This window comes from Tympanuchus pallidicinctus, unplaced genomic scaffold, assembly GCF_026119805.1.
Source record: "Tympanuchus pallidicinctus isolate F22 unplaced genomic scaffold, pur_lepc_1.0 scaffold1, whole genome shotgun sequence".
NCBI lineage: Eukaryota > Metazoa > Chordata > Aves > Galliformes > Phasianidae > Tympanuchus > Tympanuchus pallidicinctus.
The window spans coordinates 79,050,023-79,061,209 of NW_026294618.1; the positions used below are offsets into that span (position 1 = coordinate 79,050,023).

Consider the following 11,187-nt stretch of genomic DNA (forward strand, 5'->3'; position numbering starts at 1 on the left):
CAGCCGGGGGAGGCTGCCGGGTGTTTGCATTTGAAGGGGCCTCGTGGTTGAACGGCTTCCAAGGCGGCTTCCTTGCCTCCTTTTTATCGCCGCTATTATTTTTTAATAAACTTCCCCCGTTAGCTTCTAACGGCATTGTGGCTGAGGGGCCTGGGGATTCATTTCCTCTCGCTGGCCGCTGGCTCAGCTCTCTGGCCAACTCAGCGCTGCCACAAGGGCTTGGCCCTGTGCACGGGGACTGAGGCACTTTGGCATGTTGTGGAGAGGAGCCTTGCACCACGGGCTGAATAAAATCAGGGGAACAGCGAGAGCACAGCTCTCCTTGTGCACTGTGCAGGGCAGGGGGAGCATTTCATTCTCTCTTTGACTGTACTGGATCTGCTAAGAGGCTTTCCTCCAGTCCTCAAGTATGTTGTTAGTAACGATAATCAAAGCACCAGTATTAACATTAATGCTTACTTACTATTTGCTGCTGTTTGTGGAACTGAACATAAAGGAAGCCAAGCCTTCACAAAGAGGTGACACGGCAGATGACACCAGCTCATCTCTTTCTGCCAGCTTCTGCTTTTTTTTTTCCCCTTTTCCTCCCAGAAAGCTCTCCCTGCCCTGCTGCTAGCACTGAGGCTGCAGCGGTGCTGTGGGTCTGCAGGGAGGTGACCAGGTCTGGGGGAGCCTAGGCTGGGCTGCACTTGAGTCCTGGGCTGGCAAGATGCCAATGTGACAGAGATACTTGGCCTGAGGAGGCCACCTCCAGCACAGCTGAGAACAATTCTGTCGCTGCCAGAGGACATAGTACATTCAAGGTTCATTCATTGCAAGCCCACACTGATACAGGGAGAGGGCAGCAGTGCCAGGGAAGGCAGATGTGGAGGGCATGAGCAGGAAAGGTGGTGGGGTCCCACTAAGGGACCAGCCCTAGCAGGCAGAGAGGATCCCAGCCCAGGGTAAGCAGTGGACATAGAAATGGCATATGTTCGATCTCTGCTGGCTCTCAGTCCTCACTGACTTTTCTGGAGCTGAAAGGCTTCTTGATATTCCTGCTTGCTGGAGCTCTGTGAGGAGGAAGGTGCTAAAAAATTCTGATGCACCTTATTGCCTTCTTCTGCCTTCCCCACAGGGGCTCTTTGCCCTTGCTTTAGCACCTCAGATTCTTGTCCAGTGTTGTCTCTGGCTGGCTTTGAAGAGAAGCCTCTTGCTAGCACATATTGCTTTGCTTGCCTTCCTGTGCTCGGGCACTTCTCTCCCCAGTTGACATTCTAAAGATAACATATCTCCCCTCCCCTTGCCTTGCTCTCCTTTCACTGTATGTATTTCTCTCTCTATTCATCCCCATGACTGAAACTTGGCAGGGAATTCAGAGACAAGTTCAGCATTCAAAATGACTGCCCCAAAGACAGCCCAGAATTGGACAGCGTAAGGATGTGCTCTATGCTGATTTCCACAATTTCCATGTCAGCTGTGAATGAGCTTCCTTCTCTCCCTGCTACAGCCACAGGGTACCCTGGGCTGGAAGCCGCCCATTGAGGATGCTTGGCATGAGCAGGGTCTTTGACTTTCCTCACTGCTCCATCTTTCCCTGTGCTGGTGCTACCTTCCTCATCAGAGCCTTGTGATTAGCTCTGAGCCTCAAAATGAAGAGGAAAGGAAGAAAAAGAGAGAGTCACTTGAAAAGCAAGTGAACTCAAGCAAGGGAACACCGTAGCCTTGCCAGTAGCTTGAGGTGGGGGAAAAAAGGTCAGTGTGGTCCTGGAATGAATGGGGTAGGGAAACGCAGAGAAACTTTACTGTGTCACATCTTTCAGCCTTTGGTGAAGGGGACACAGGCTGACATGCCAAGGTGCCAAACTCCAGGCAGATAACAGGGATTGTTGTGCAACCCTGGAACCCAGCCGAACACTAAAGTGCAGGATGTATGTCACACCTTTAATAACAAACAGGCAGCGTTTGCCAGATGCTCCATCAAGTGCCCCAGGTGGTGCTGTTTAGCCACTTAGTGCCAAGATCCAAATTGTCTTTGACCAGGGCCAAAGACAGCAGTGAGGAGCTGGACCCATGTGGTCAGGAGAAACCCTGTGCAGTCTGCTGTGATCTGATGATCAGTGATGATCAGTGATGGCACAATGAGAGAACGGTTTGTGGTAGCTGCCTCGACCATGACTTCAGCTTCTATTGCTCCACCTTGGTGTGGCCCTGGTGGCATTTTTATAGCATGAAGCCACGTCATCTTGTTGTACCACAGCTCTGGGCAAGATTGGGCTTTGATGTTCTGTAGTTTTGTTCCTGCAGCTCCCCAGAGAGATGTCTTTTAGGCAACATCACAGCTTCCCCATGGGGCAGTGCACATGCAAAACATCATTAAGTCTAGAGCAGATATAAGGGAAAGACGCAACTGTTCTTAGCTGACGCTGCCTAATCTTGGGCTTGGTGGGACTGAGGTGATGTGAGCAGTCTGCTCAGAGTGGGTCTTTGGGAATCTCTGTTTAGATGAGGCAGATCTGAGGAATGACAAGGACAGGTAGTCTTTATTAGCCATCCTTCCCCTTTCTTTTCCAAATATGTGGACGGTGGCCAGACCATCTGAGGTTTGCTTGCTACTACTCAGAGTTGTAGAAGTGCCTCCTGGGTTCTGTTAGGAAATCTTTGGTGTCTCCTATGAGGGATCTTAGGCAGCCTCTGCTCCCTCATTGATTTCAGGCACCCACCGGCATGCTTTAAGGAAAGCCAGACTGGAGAGTTAGCTGTGATGGCCCCTGGAAGCCACCATCTCTCAAGCGGAAAGGAGCTTTATGAGCATTACTGGAAGCTGCTGTGGCTGAGTTACCAGAAATAAACCACTTCAATTTGTGGCCAATTGCTCGCAGACCACTGCATTTCCCACTATGGTAGCTGGGCCACCTTCCTATTGCCTTTTCTTCTTAAGGAGATGTTCTGCAAATGCCATCCACTGCACTTGGTGCTGAGGGTACGTGGCAGTGGGGCAAGAGTACAAAGGTGGGTGCCCTGCTGAAGGTTCCTGTTAGCAGGAAGGGCTTTTTTTTTCTTTTTTTTGGGGGGGGACTTTTCTGGGAACTTCTGTGTTGCCAAAGAACTAGCGAGAATAGCTCCTAATTCACAGGCAATTGCAGGGCTGGGGGCAGGAGGTAGCTGGAATGAGAGGGCTCTGCCCACAGCCTGGGAGCAGAGGATGTGTCCCTGCAGAGGTACTGATGCCTCAAACTGAGGCTTTGCATGCATGGGGGCGGCCGGATAAGTGGCCTTTGGGCAAATGCTTCTATGCCATTCTCCTGCTTGTCTTTAACTTTAATTAAGCTGCACATTTGACTCATGAGCTGTGTTAGCCTTCTTCCCACCAGGAAGCATGAGGCTGATGCCTACACAGCCATCAGCAACTTTCTTTTCTCATTACCCCAGGTGAATGAGTAGTTAGCCCTGGCTCCCAGGGGGAAACTGATGAGGAGGGATTTGCTTTCTGTGTGCAGAGGACGGAAGAACAGTGAGCAGCCTCTGAGGCTGAGACTAGGGACACGTCAAAAGCATGCTCTCCCTGCTGCACTGTGAATGCAGTGGGGCCTGTGTACCAAACTGGCCAGCTTGGTGAAGATCCCAATCCCAAAAAGCACATCCTGCTGCTAGGCAGCACCTGGTTTTCTTCCCCAGAGTCAGGAGGAAGGAGTGCGTATGGCTCGGCATACTGAAACTGTCAGTCTCCTTTGATGCTGATGGCTTGTCAGAGGTTGGGAACTAGCACAGACCCTTCCCCAGGGATGCAAGTGGTCCTGGTTCAGACACCCTGTGTGATGACTCTGGGTTGGGGCAGCACCTGGCTCTGGAGTGAGTTCAAGTGAGGCCAGAGGGTATTTCTATGTCAAACTTCTGTCTTATACCTGACATAACACTTGATAACTCAGCATGCCTGTGCCATACCCTATCCCATCCTGTGGAGCTGGAATGACAGTCCTCAGCCAGGGGTCTGCCAGGACACATCATTGGCACAGGGCCCATTCCTTCTCATGATCCCTCTTTCCTGAAGCCCATGGGGAGAAGGTTATGGGCTCCACATACTCTTATGGCTGACAGCCTGCTCCTTGCCATCCCCCAGCCTCTTCCCTGCACCATGGCCAACAGTGCCTGTGCTGCATGGCTGCAGGACTAGTTTTCTGCATCACTTGGCAGGTACAGGCCTTGCTGTGTGCTTGTCATGACCATAGGCACTGGGCTGTGGGACAGAGGCTGGCTCCTTGTCAGAAAAGTGGACAGGGTGTAGACCCAGAGGGCTATGTGCAACAAAAAGGGAATTGGCCATCTTTGAACCAGCAGAAGGTGGCAGATATTTTATCTTCATCCCAGATCTCTGGACAAACCCCATTCTCTCACTCAACTGATAGAGGACGGAGGAACTTGTTCAAAGGTTTCTATCCACTCATGCACACAAAAACACGCCTTTCTCTCTGTTATTTCCATCCTGCTGCTGAGCTGTGAAGTTCCCAAGAGTCCAAGAGTGGAGAAAAACACTCAGGCTCAGCTTCTGGCTGGGTTGTGCGGTGCGTGTGTCAGCGCTTCGGGTGCAATCAGTTTTCCTTTGGTCAATGAGTTTCTTCCGTTGTTTGGGTGGGCCTTGCACAAGCTTTTGAGGGAGAGCAAAGGCTTTTTTAGAAAGTGGAATATATGACTGTGAAACCACAAGAGTGATGGAGGGTCTCAGCCGTGGGTAGAGGAGCCACAACGGCTCCTGGCTGTCAGGATATTAGTCACTATCACTATCGCTTTCCCGGTGATCAGCTCCCTGCTACCCACCTTTTGTCAGCAGCCTACTGCTCCATGAATCATGTGGTGGGGTTTTGGGAAGACCACGCTTTCCTCTCTATCTGAACAATTCCTAGGGCCTGACTACTACCGTGACATAAAAAAAATGTTGGTAAAGTAACCACAACACACTCATTTTGGAAACAGAAGAATTCAAATGGACAGTTTCCCTTTATACTTAGGAGTAAAGCCACAGGTCCTGAAAAAGCTCCAGCTGGTATGAGGCTGAGCACATGTAAGAATCTGAGAATGTCTGAGATATGATAGTAGGAAAAACTATCCAACTAATGCTGGAGCGAGCAACCTAAGGATGGAGTTCCTTCCTGTGATGTTTTTGGAGAGGCATAGACTTGCATCACCCAGAAAGAGCTGATGATGCCCGAGTAGATTGTCTTTCATGTTTATATGTCTATAAACTCATCCTACTTCCCATCCTGGAATACAAATCAGTGTTTAATGTCTCTGTTTTTAGATTGGAAGCTCTCTGATGGGCTCAGCTGATCCCACTGTGAGCACTGCACTCCTCCATGGCCATTCTCTGCCAGGGGTCTGCTGTCCCTGTGACTGAAATGGCTCCTGGGAAGTGTCTCAGAGCAGAGGATGGAGTACAGGAGTACAGTAAATGTGGCCCAAACTGTAACATAAGAGCAAGCACTGCTGCCATGGTACTGGTGAGACCCTGCAGGAATATCTGCAAGGGCAGCTCAGTGCCTTATCAGCTCCAGGAGTGGCTGCTCTGGCAGTGGCAAAGCAGCAAACCCTGCCACACCTGGGTGTGATAAAGGAGGAGACTGCACCGAGCTCACCTGCATGTGCCACCAGTTGTGGGAAGTCTATCTAATGCTATAGAACCATTAAGGTTGGAAAAGATCTCTAAGCTCATCTGGTCCAAACACCAATCCATCCCCACATACCCACTGACCATGTCCCTCACTGCCACATCCACACGGCTGTTGAACACTCCAGGGACGGTGACTGCACCACCTCCCCGGGCAGCTGTGCCACTGCATCACCGCTCTTTCTGAGAAGAAATTCTTCCTAATATGCAACCTGAACCTCCCCTGGCACAACTTGAGGCTGTTATCTCTCATCCTATCAAAGTTACTTGGGAGAAGAGGCTGACCCCCTCCCCCTCACAACCTCTTTTCGTGGAGTTGTAGAGAGCGGTAAGGTCTTCCCTGAGCCTCCTCTTCTCCAGACTGAATAATCTCATCTCCCTTAATCAATCCCCATAAGACTTGTGATCCAGACCCTTCATAGCTTTGTTACCTTTCTCTGGATGCTCTCTGGGGTCCCTTTCTTGTAGTGAGGGGCCCAGAACTGAACACAGTACTTGAGGTGTGCCTCACCAGAGCTGAGTACAGAGGGACGATCACCTCCCTGCTCCTGCTGTAGCATTATTTTTGATAAAAGCCAGGGTGCCTTTGACCTTCTTGGCCACCTGGGCACACTGCTGGCTCGTGTTCAGCTGAGCACTGACCAACACCCTGTGGTTGTTTTTCTTCTTCTGGAGGCCTTCAGTCAGAAGATCTGCTCTGGTACCCTGGATAGACAGGATCTCATCTTGCTTCCAAGAAGGAAGAGTACCCTGTTAATGTTATTTTAGTTTATTTAAGACAGGTCTGCTCTTAGAGTTTCTTCCCAGGACTGCTGCAGTGATACTAGGAGGTGATGGAAACATCTCCACACACCTTCTCTTCCTGGCATCCCACTGCTGCCCCTTGCACAGTGCCACTGTGCCGTCCCATGCAATTTGGGAAGCCACCCCCATCCTGCAGCCTGCTCCCAGACGGGCGGCAAAACCTCGGCCCCCCTGGCCCCCGGCTGCACAACGGAGGGGCTGTGTGACCTGCCGGCTCCCGACGTGGTTGCTATAGGAAAGGGAAGAAGCTGGAGGGAATGTGTGGGACCTATTCACACCCCTAGCCCCAATTCACAGTGCCCCTGAGGTAATGTTTGCCTGGCTCGCCATGGCCTTGCCTGATAAAGGGGCCTCCATAAAGCAAGGAGGGGGGGAAGAGCCGGTCGAGGGTGGGAGAAATATTTGCCTTGAATGCCAGCAACGCGTGGAAATGGGGAGGTGATGGAGGAATAAGAAAGGACCCTTTGACTAAGGGTGAGGTGGGGGTCCGGCTGTGCACAGGGGGTGTCAGGGCAAACACAGCAGCTGGGCAGTGGTGTGCGACAGGCGTGGGCATCGGGCTGCCAGAGGCCTGTAGCCAACTGCAGTTCCATTTTGGGTACTAAAAGGCAGGAGGGTTTGTACGCCTGACTGATGCTTGTCTGTTTTTCTGCCTACCTGTCCTGTCCTGAATGAGCTCGTTATTCAGATTATTCTTAACTATAGTTGTATTTCTGCTTTTGTACAGCCGGAGTGCCACTTGGCCTGCTAGAACGCAGGATGGATTTTGTTCTGGAAAAACCCTTCAAGCTGCATGTGAATTCTAGAAAACAAAAGCAAAATTCCCATTGCCTAAAAGCCAGCAAAACAAAACTCCCTTGCCAAAATATCCTCACACAGAACAGTGCTGGGTGAAGAGAAATTTTGGCACAGGATGTGCACTGGCAACTTCTTACATTTTTATAGCTGATCTTAACAAATGTCCTTTTTGTACCCTGTTCTCCATGACAGGGCTGATCAAAGCAAAAGGGCGAGCACACTGCTGCTGCTGGGATGCTTTGTAAGATGCATCCAACTCATGAATCAAGAAGCCATTTCCAACAGCAGCAACTAGGCCATGAGCTGTTCTTCCTGCTGTGATGGAGGAGTGAGGAGGGTGGTGGGAACATCTGGCCTCTGAGTTCCAGAGAAATAAAACCAAGCCCAGGGAGGAGATGTGGGGAATTTGAGGGAGGGCCAGTGCATATGGGCCACATTTGATCAATGATGGCCAAAGCTCAGTGTTACTGGAGCTGGAGTATCATGGATAGCAAGGAGCCAGTCCAGTTGGTTCTTCCTCTGCAGGACCACGTTTTGGATGAGCTGCAGCTGTTTGGCCAGGAGGCACGGTGTCGGTGGGCAGGGCTGGCTGGATAGCTCTTCCCAGTGTGGGTCAAAAGAAAACAGAAATGGGAGTGGGATTGGAGGAGAAAAAAAAAGGAGCTAATGTTATAATGGCATTTTCTCGTGGGAAGGGAATATAGTCTACAGCCCTGGTAAAAAAGAAACAGAGGGGGCTGGGGCACTGCTATTGAGAATGGCTGGGAGCCTGGGAAAGCGCTTCTATAATGAGAAAGGGAAAAGATGAGGGTGATTTAGGATAAGAAATGTTGTCGTTGGCTTCAACTAGGAGAGCAGGTTTGCTCCTCCTCCGACTTTTTGTGTGGCACCTATCATCCTAGGACACAAACAGCTTGCAAAGAGACCAGACTCCAAGGAAGCTGGGAATACAGTTTATAAACACCTCTGCTTACAATGAGAATAGGAAACCTCAGAAGTGGGGTTCTCATTCCCCCCTTCCTCTATTACAGCCAATAGTCCTTCACTCAGAAAAAAAAAGGAAAGCATAGAAATGAAGCCCTTTTTCTGTGTTATGGGAAAAAAAAAAAAAGAAACGCCAAACTGCTTGGCTGATGACTTTGGGAGAAGTGGTGTTCAGAGAGGTGGCTTTGGACCTTGAAGGACAGCAATGTAGCAATTGGGGTGGGGAACGCTTTTCCTTTTTTTGCTTTGCTTTGGGGTTTAAGAACAGTTTTGCAGTCTCGCCACCCCCTGCAGCAGCCTTTCCACAGATGGCAGCCTGCCCACTGGGGAACGATGCATTGGGGATGTGCAGGGAAGCAAGGAGGGAATTGGGCCTTACTGTAAGTTCCATCTTCTATTTCAACAGCTTGCTTGATTGGTGTTCTGCCATTGGGTCAGCTGCTGTTAATCCTATATTTATATTTACCCGATACATCTCTCACTCCATTTTCTGGAATTCCCCTGCTCTGATGGCTGCATTGCAGAACACTTAGCTTTCATTTATGTGCAGACGAAACCAAACTCATTTGAATTTTGCTGCTTCTTAAGCTCAAAGTTCCCCCTGCCCCTTTTTTTTCCCAACATTTTTAACAGGGATCAAAGGATGTTTTTACTCTTGCATGAAGCTGTTTCTTTAAAGCCTGTGTTACAAGTGATCTGGTGAGGTTGTGCACTGATGCTGAGCCCTCTGAGAGCTCCTGTGGCTAGCACGGATTAAAGGAACTAGGTCAAATTTCTAAACTATAGCATACATCTTTCTGCTGTTCCAGCTGGACTATCTATAAAAGCTGGAAAAGAAAATCAGAGTCCTGGAAAGAGGTTTTGCTGGATGTGCACTTCCCAGAACTCCCCCGAAAGGCAATCCAACTGTGCAGGCTGCAGCGGAGGATCTTCAAAAGGTTTTTCCTAAATCAACCCAGCCGGCTGAAATCCACTGGGAAAACTTTTGAGAATATTGCTTGCAAGATGGATGGATAATGCAAAAAGCACGAAAACAATATGGAAGAAAAGACATTTTTCTACATGGTGCCATTCCCAGCATTATCTTATGTGAACTAAAGCATAAATAAATGTGTTTCTCCTTCAGCCTTAAGTGCAGGTAGGAGGACATCACTGCAAAATAGTGTTCCCTGGCATGGGACAGAAAACTGTTCCATGCATACAGCAGCACTGCAGAATGGCTTGGGGTAAGCAAGGAAAAGAGGTTCCCCATCCATCAAAGCTCCTTCAGGGGAAGAAATAGGCAGAGCATGGCATGCTACCATCCCTGGTGGGAAATATGAGTGCCATTTCCATCCACTGGGCAGAGGGACTGCGCTATTGAACTTTTTTCATCTGTAGCTTCTATGAAACAGTGCTGGCCAGCCTGGAACTTGGCCAAAACAACATCCTGGTTCCTCAGCAAGTGCTGTGGGATCAGACCACATGTGACGAGGATCCCAGCTCCGTGTTGCATTGGGAAGCGATGGCCGTCGTGACCCCTGCTGTGCCCTGGGAAAGTTGTTTGGCTGTGGCTCACAGGAAGGAGAAGGTTTGCTTTCTCCAGATCCAGGATTTCCTCTTAGGCCTTCCTTATGTGCTGCATCACATCTTACCCCACTCTCACATGCAGGGGCCAACAATCACCCAGGCTACTGGCACTCCTGTGCTGGCCCTGGGGCTGCACTCTGGCTGCCTAGTCTGGAGGGGAGCCCCTACTTCTGACCCAGAGGTGCCCATAGGACCGGGCAGCCTGGGCATGGGACAAGCAGGCTTCCCAGCGTGGGAAATTTCTAAAGAAGCAGTCTGTAAACCACATTTTCATCTAACTGGTCTAAATATATTTCAGTTTCAAAACACACACTTAAAAATAACTTACAGAAATATTTATACGGACACTGAAAGGAACTTTCCAGCTTTAGGGATTCAGCAAAGCCCGCAACTGCCTTCCTGTGCAGTCACTCCTAGCCTGTTGTTGAGCCTCTTGTTTTGAAAGCGTTGGAGTCTCTTTCTCCTCCAGTTATCTTGCCTGACTCCACCCTGACACATGAACTCACAGGGCTTTGCATTCAGCGACGTCAGGACTGATATCGCACAGCAGCTTTTCCCACAGCTGCAATCATAACTCCTTCAACAGCACAATTTTTCTTGCAAGCTAAAAGGAAAAAGTTTGGCTTGTGCAGGAGAATTCAGCCCCAGGGATGGGGCATTACACATCTTTAGGAGCTCCCTTTCTCATTTCTTCACTCCATGCTGGTTCATTCATCTGGCTGTCTCAGCTCCTGTGGGGCTTGGGGCAGATCTCGGTCCTTGGCAAATGCATGTCAGCATTGTAGTGTGGGGCAAAAAATCAGAGCTTGAACTTTTTGGGTGGTGTGGCAATAAAAAACGCAATGGTAAAGGTAAATGTGTAGCTTTCTGCCTTGTGATTTTCACCATCATCAGTTCCTTTTTATCACTGGTTTTTGCTGGGGCAATGTCAGCTATCAGAGGGTCAGGAGGTGTACCAGCCACTTCCTGTCTTCTACACAGGCAGTCCCCTTTGATAAAGAAAGGCTGGGCTCTTGCTAAAGCATCACGGTACTATTGAGTACACCAGCCAATACACTATGTCATATGGGAGAGAAGCAGTCTGACAGGTCGAGACAAAGGTTGGCTGATAAGGATGCATTGTGTCATGTGCCAGTGTGCCTCAGCTTTTCCAAAGATATCTCCGTAACCCAGGAATGCCTTCTAGGAGGCTGGAAATGTCTGTATTTCATGTCACCAGATTTTATTCTTAAATCATGACACAGTGTTTGTTCAGTACATATTGCAGCACTGGTGAGAATCTTTCCCTTGTTTAGCAGGAACAAACAGCACAGAAGAAGGTGTGCTTACTGGGATGAAGGGTATTTGGATTACAAAAAAGGTCAAATGAGTGCAAACCCCATTGAAGCTGT

The 11,187-nt window shown here is 49.5% G+C and overlaps 1 long non-coding RNA gene across 1 annotated transcript in view; it reads left to right on the top strand.

Moving 5' to 3' along the window:
• The window catches only part of LOC128076556 (uncharacterized), a 40,542-nt gene extending 29,906 nt beyond the window's left edge, over positions 1-10,636 (top strand). The window contains exon 4 of the long non-coding RNA XR_008204440.1: positions 8,634-10,636. This is a non-coding gene — a long non-coding RNA (uncharacterized LOC128076556). The remainder of the gene's footprint in view (positions 1-8,633) is intronic.
• The last annotated feature ends 551 nt before the right edge of the window (positions 10,637-11,187 follow it).